Raw genomic sequence first — 7,821 nt, 5'->3', positions numbered from 1 at the left:
CAATTTTCTAATATGCAACACACAGGCACTCTGATTTATTTCCGCAAACAAATATCACGATAGTTCTTCAACTATCACGTAATTAATAATTAATTATTTGTCACATTCCATAGATGGAGATAAATAAGGGTTTACAAAAACTGCTGCCAAATTAATTTGGGTAGAGATTTTTTTAAATTCTTGGTGGGACTTTGCAGCTAATGAACCAAAAGGATATAAGTTTATAGGTCTAAGGTCATTGAACCTGGCAAAGTTGCAATTATAGAGTTCTGTGCTCCTTTAAAATAGGCAACCTGACAATATATCCTAGACAGCCATCACATTTTGCGACGCATTACAAATTTTCAAATTTTTTACAATTGCCGTTTAGAAAATGTTAGATTAATTTTAAAATGGCATTTAAAGGACTAAAAATCATTTATTCAGATTAATTTTAAAAATTAGATGCTTTTCCAACAAATTGCAAACAAATTGATGAGACTTCACTGCATATTCCAATCAAATTGAAAAATTTGAAACAAATTTGTTAGAAGCAAATTCCATCTACTTTTAATTTAAATTTTTTATCCTTCTCTGATATTCAATCCAATTATTTGATATACATGACATGAGGTGAATGCTGTGCAAAAAATAATTTTTTATGCGACCATTGGCAGCAAGATATATTGCCTCGTTCCAATCGCCAATTTAATCAGTGTCAAATTATGCAAATAAAAGAAAGAAAGAAGGAAAGTGGAGCAATTCGAACTGACGCGCGAATATGATGCAAGCGCACATTTGATCGAATTGCAAGTTCCAATGAGAGCATCAATTCGATCTGCACTGCACGCGGGCTGGCTGCAAAAAGAAAAAAGAAAAAAGAGATGGTGGGTCTCGCGCTCAGCCATCTATCAAAAGCCCTTGTCGTTTTTGTGCACGAGCGTGGAAATACGGCGCGGTTGGCGGCGGTAAAATGATATTTATCGAATGATATCGGCTCAGCCGACGCGAACACATGTATTGTTTTGCGTCGGATTTTTGCATGCGAATGTAATTCCCATAAAATAATAAATTGTGTTTGCGAGCCGATAAAATATTGCATCGTCCGTACTTCCGTGTCAATTTCGCCGTTTGTGCAGTGCCACGTGAAATTCGCCTCGCTTATTTTTATTGATATTTGCACAAAAACGTCAACATTGCGAGAGTCAATATCAGAGAAAACAAGCTTCACGCAACAATTCCGGTGATCCTCACTGTCACTTTGTTTACTCGTGCTATTGATTCTGAATAAAGGCTGGAAATTTGTAAATTTTTTCAAATAGCTAAAAATTAAAGCCACAATTAAATGATTTTCAAATATCAAACCTTAATTCTGTCTGGTGATAAATGTGTTTTTTTGAGCAATAAATTATACATTTTTCCGGCCCAAAAGATTTTTTACCAGAATAATACAATAATTTATTGTGTTTGAATTTAAATTTTTCTTGATGGATAGTCTCCTCTGGACACCGAGGAAGCTCATGAATTATTACTGCAGTCAGCAGCCAAAAGTCAAATTTATATGTAAAAGCGAATACTTTTTGCCTAACGAAACAACAAATAACATGAAAAATACATCAAGCTAAAGCCGATTTTGAATTAAAACGCGTGAAATTATTCAAAAATACACAATCATTTGTAGCTCTAAACGATTTTTTTTTTTTTTAGAAAAATGAGCATTTTTCCCAACCAACAAGTAATATAATTATGCGTGGCTGTAATTATGTTATCAAACTGTGTGGGGCATTACAGAATCTTAAATTTTTCCAGCATTGTTATCTTTCTTGTTTTGCGGAATGACTTTCAAATTGAAACAAGGAAAGAAAACAATTCAGCATAAAAAGTGACGCTGCGTTAATTACAGTTAAAAACAGGTCAGTCTCATTCCCACGTTATACTTTTAAATAAATAAATTTTTAATTTCATGAGCTACTATAATTTTAAATAAAAAAAAAACTTTTTTGTTCCTACCGCGTAATTAAAGAAAATTGTTTTAAAATGTCTTTTTTAGTTTTATAAAATGAAGATTGGTACATATAAATTCGGACGGAATTTTTCTCGCACTCTACAAAATAAGGGTTAAGGAGTGCGTTAAGGCGGCCGAAAGTGAAAATTGGCAGCGACCGCTCGGAAAAATGGCAAATGGGAATACGTGCGCGAGGAAAACGGCGTCGTTTCCTTCGCACGTGGAGCTTCTCGCTCTTCTCGGGGGATGAAACGAGACAGGGAAAACTATAAATGAGAGTTTAGTGGCAGCAAAAATTTGAAGCAACGTGTAGAGCAAAAAGCGGCCGATAATGCATTTGCGGCTAATATATTTTTATTAACTTTTTGCCGCTTCCCTCTTTTCACCGTCGCTCCACTTAATTGATTCTGCCGGCGGAAAGTGTTAGAAACGAATAAGCCTGATGAAATTGCGCTGAGCCGCTCTTCTCGGAAAATTAATTCCCGGTGCCACTTTCAAAAAGGGCCAGATGCTCTGGCCGACCTCAATCACTCGCCTGGTTCTAAATGGTCCTCATCTGGATCTAATTCAATTGAAGAAGAAAAAGAGGTGGCGAAGTAATTTAATCGATTATCTGCTTTCAAAGAAGTGTAACTTTCAACAACTTTTGTATTTATTCTAATATTCTAACAACTTTATTTTCAAAACCTTTAGGTGATTCATTTCTTTCCTTCGAAACCTTCAAATTTTTTCTCTCAGATAAATATCAGTTCAAAATAATGTTGAAAACTTAAATAATATTAACAATATTGACAAATTTAATATATAATAATCACATTTTATGCGCCCAGAGGTATATAATATATGTGATTTAGACTATTTAAAGCCCCACCTAATTCCACGTAACGCTCGGAGAACCTTCTGCCATCCTCTGATGCTCTAGCCCAGGTTTTGCTATTTTTTATTTTCGCAAACGCTGGCGAATGCAAAGCTGGAATTTATCGTCGGGCTTCGAATTTCGCACAGTCATTACATTGTGCTGGCCGCATGTCCGTTTGATCCATCCGCGTGCGTGTGGCTGGCTCAGCTATTGCCGGTCGGTCCGACCTCTCGTCTCTCGTCCGTGACACAAACACACAATAGCCCTAGACAAAGCCAGAGACACAGACCAGCGCGCGGCTATAAAATTACACGCATGTGTGTTTGTGAATCCAGCCTCGCAGCACACGCAGCGAAATTTGCATTTGCGAGTTTGGCAACGGAATTATGTAATGGTGGCTGACCAAATATTGGCCACACCGGCTGCGGAATTCGCTGAATAATTTATCGACGCAGTAATGTGTGGAAATCAACTCTTGCACGCTCAAAATGGAGCCATTTTGGAAATTCCACTCACGGAATTTTCAAAATTTCCATCGAATTTCCTATCGAAATTAAGTTGCCTTTTCATTAATGAATTATTTTTTTATGAATTTCAATTAATATTGAAATAAGTTTTTGTTTGCAGCAAAAATCACTTTGAAAAATGTTTATTCGGTTAGAAAATGGAACAAACGGTGCGAAATAGGCCAACATGCGGACACTAAATTAGAGTTGCGCCAATTTTCCACCGCATTTGAGGCCCCCCTGTGTTGTTTCGGGATAAACGAGAGAGCAAGGGTTAATGGCTCAGCAGGCGAACATATAGCCAAAGACTTAAAGGCCGTAAACTCGAGTTACGCATCCACTTTATCTGCGCCGTCCCAGCCTGCACCGTGAATAAGAAATGTTCCGAGAAAAAAATATCGCTCGCCGCTGATCTTGAAATATTGCCTTTTCGGCCCACTTCGATCAACACCTCATTCTGCAACCTTTTGCCAAGTGTTAAGCTACTTTTCCCAAATGAAAATCAATTCAGTTTAATTTTAAATTATTTCCGAATTCAAACTCATAATTTCTTTTGTCCATTAAATAATTCAAATAAAATTAAAACATTTTTATATTTCTTTGAAATTTTAATTATGAACCAAATTCGTTTCAGCGAACAGACGAATAAAAATAAAGACCCTCTCCGCCGCCACAAGTTAATGGATATTACCACGATGATAATGGCAGACGCGTGAATAATTTAGATGGATGAGAGCGAGTCCATTTAAATTTGATAGCGTTGTTGCTCCGCGCGTGTAATTGCCGCGTGTTTGCTTTTATTTCGGAGAATGGCGCGGACAACGAACACAATAAAGAAATAAACCCGCCCTCAGAGACAATAATAACAAGAGGACTTGGTGTTTGCCAAATATTGCGTGCGCTCACAATCCCCTGCCGACGCGCGGTCGCAGAATAATGAGACTTGCTCTGCAGATAAATAATAGATAAATCCAATTAAAATGAGGGCGGCCAACCCGCAATTCCGAATTAGATTTCCCAGGCCAATGCTTTGCGTAAAAACGCAAATTCAAAAAAATGTCTGCTTTTTTAATAAAAAGAAAAGGCAGATTCTCATTTCAAGTTGGCTTGCAGGAGATCAAACGAAATTAACCCAAGCATAAGTTCAACTCGTGGAAATTTATTTTTTCGTGTGAATACTAATATGCATGAAATGTATTCCTTTGATGTCTCGGTGCATTGAAACTTAGAGCCTAATTAGTGCTTCAGCAGAGAATGTCTGTTTAGGAACAATCGCCACACATTCATAAAGAGAAAGGAAGCTTCTTTGAGAAATTTTGTATTATGAAATGGTTTTCTTGAGACTTAGCAAAAAGTTTGGAATAAATTTGTGGTGCAGTATTTTTTTACATACAATTACAGCTTTTTAATTTTTATTCAAATTTTCCTGCTGTTATTTCTGAAAATATATTCATGATTAATTTAAAAATAAAAGAGATCGTATATTTCAACCAAATTTGCATACGTGGGGATAAAATAACAGTTCTCAAGTAGAGGAGAAAACTCGTTTTACTTCAAAATACAAAAATCAGGCTGGAAAAAAATGCAAATCATATTCAAATTTGTGCTTTTATTTCAAGTTTCTCTTGCTTAATGAAATTTCTTGATACTCATTTTGCTGTTTTCTCAAGAATGACTTGAATTCCTCACCGTCATAATAATTATTTTCATTATATATTTAAATATATTTCACAAAATTTCCTTATTGCCCGTAATTATAGGTTGTAAAAATTCAAAATTGCCAACCACTCAAAAGTTTTTCGTTTCCTGCGCGACCTGCATGGCGATAATATTTAAATTAAAAATTCCTGCAAAAGTGTAATTACGAAAAATTAAAATTATCAAATGACGTGGGTAACTTTTCATGCTAAAAGCAGTTGACCTGTTTCTTGTTTCCTTTCAGCAAACTCACTGCGCCTTTTTCCAACCGAGTTGAAAATCAAAGCCTGCATATGAGATATTAAATTATTTAGCGCGGCTGCATCTTTAATGAAGTGCCGCGCCGATTTCATTATTGTGAGCGCGCCATGTGTGCGTCAAGAGCAAAAAAAGATGCACCCCTCGCAGCTTTTTGACGCAATAAAGCGCACGCGAGTGCAGTGGGGGTGGCTCAAAAGTCACCCCCGCATAATCATGCGCCGGCAAACGTCCTCGGGGGATGATGATAATAATAATAAATTCACAAGAAGCATTTCTCATATCGGCGCCAAATTAAACTCTCTCCCCGGCACATGATTTTTATTATTACAGGAATTTCATATTTTTGCGCGCACACGACAAAGGAAAAAGCGGAGAAGCAGATGTGGCGTGGAGTTATTTTTATTGTTCCTGATCAATATATTATTATTACTAGAGTGACGCATCCTGCGGATTCCGTCGCGTCTCCACTATTTCACAAAGGAAGGAGTTTATTAGTAATTGAAGAGGGAATGTTCAGTAAATTAATAAAACTCTGCCTGCTTATAATTTTAAATAAAGGATGAAATAAAAGCTTGCATATTATATAAATTCAAATGGGAAAAGAAACTGGAAGAAACTAATTTATTCACCAAAATTATAAATAAATCTCTTTTTGAAACTGGCATTCAAGCGGAAATATAGAAATTTCATTAAAAATATGATATTTGATATTTTTCTCTTTGCATATTTGGATAGAAATTTCAGCATTATTTGATTAAAGCATATCAATTTAGACATTATTTGCTTTGTAGTGAAAATAATGAAAATGGCAATCGAATCGCCTTTGTTTGATTACATCAAAATTGAAATGTGGATCAGTCACATTAAAATTCGGCCGGACGCGCGTTTGATTGACGAATATACGCGTACGTGATGATTGGAAATAATTTCATATTTCGGGGCAGACGCGGCACGCAATTAAGGGAGGCGCTTTTGTGATTGATTAAAAAAGCTCTCGTCACGGCGGCCGAACGTATTTATGCAAATATTAACATAAAAATTTGACAAATCTGATAACGATTGGGGGTGCTGACGGGGGTGGTGCCAAACGCCGAAACCATTGCTTTTTATATCTGTCGGTGACATCAATTTGCCAGACTAATGGTTCTGATTGCGAACCCACTATGTGATCGCAACATCAGCCCTCGGCAAAAGTTCAAAGCCGTGATTAATTCTCTGTGCGAAAACGTGTTGTCTAGTTTGTATTTGCAAACGGAGGAGATGATTGCATCAATATGTGAAGCCAGGGAGGAAATTAATTATTCACCAATTGCGTCAGTCGTTTTTGTTTGCGAATTCATATTTATTGCTTGTCAATATTAACTGGCCGAGTTCTGTTCGAATATCTAATCCGTCCAAAATTAGAATGAAAGCTTTGATCTCTATCATAATTATATGTAAACACAACATATTGACTTGTTTTCCGCTTCAATGATATATCAACACAATTTATCCTCAATTTTTTTCTTTCCATTTCCCTTCAAACATTGGTAAAGTTTGTTCGTCTATATAAATTTGGATGTTACAACAATTTTCATAAATTTTATGCACTTGCATTTTGTAATCCTAAAAATTATTTCCTCTAACCTTTCAATTTTAGAATTTTTCCTATTTTAATGATAAAAATTTATATTCATGAATGAATGAAGGAATAGAGTGTTTTGGTTGATAATTCATGACTTATCAGTATCTTGGAAATAAAACTCACATTTAGTCAAAAGTTGAAACTAATAATGTTACCAAAATCAACTATTTTCAACATCTTCCCCAAAAGCTAGTGTTTTGGATTTAATTTAATTTTGAGACGGTAAAACCAACTAATAATTAGCAAAATCATAAATTTATGATATGCATGATTACATTTTATTCAAATCCAGCTTATCCCAAACATAACTAGATTATTTGCTCTTTCAATAATTTCGTTTCACATTAGTTCAGCGCAATAACTATAATATGGAATTATTTTCCAACATTAGTTTATTTAGTTGTAATTTTCAATATCATCCGATGATTGCTTTTGATATGAAACTCAACACAAACTGTTTTGAAGGGCTTTGGATTACAGAGAGGTCATTCAATCTCTTCTCACGCAACTTCAAAAGGCGTAAAATTCTATGTAAATTCTGAATGGGCGGTTTACTGCACGCTCTTGAAAATAAATACACAAATAAGCCGCTTTTCCGTGGAAACGTTTGCCGGCGATAAAAGCTCGCATTTTTTTGCACACACAGTGATGATCGCAATCTGCAAAAAGGCCGCGTCCGAAATGTGGTCCGGCCCCGGTGTCCGTCCGTTTCAACACTCTTATCTATACGTATTTTTGTGCTCGACTTGGGGCTGCGTCTGGCGCAGATTTATCCCTTCGCACGCCCATTTCTGTTCAAGCCCTGGATCTATATGGACGCGACGAGCAACCCTCGAGCGCGCGTGAAAGAGTTTCCGCCGCGACCATAAAACCGCGAAAGCCAAACTCT

Source organism: Neocloeon triangulifer, unplaced genomic scaffold (assembly GCF_031216515.1).
Source record: "Neocloeon triangulifer isolate White Clay Creek 2 clone unplaced genomic scaffold, ASM3121651v1 ptg000011l, whole genome shotgun sequence".
Lineage (NCBI taxonomy): Eukaryota > Metazoa > Arthropoda > Insecta > Ephemeroptera > Baetidae > Neocloeon > Neocloeon triangulifer.
The sequence above is the reverse complement of the archived record's forward strand: the minus strand, read 5'-3'. Positions refer to the sequence as shown.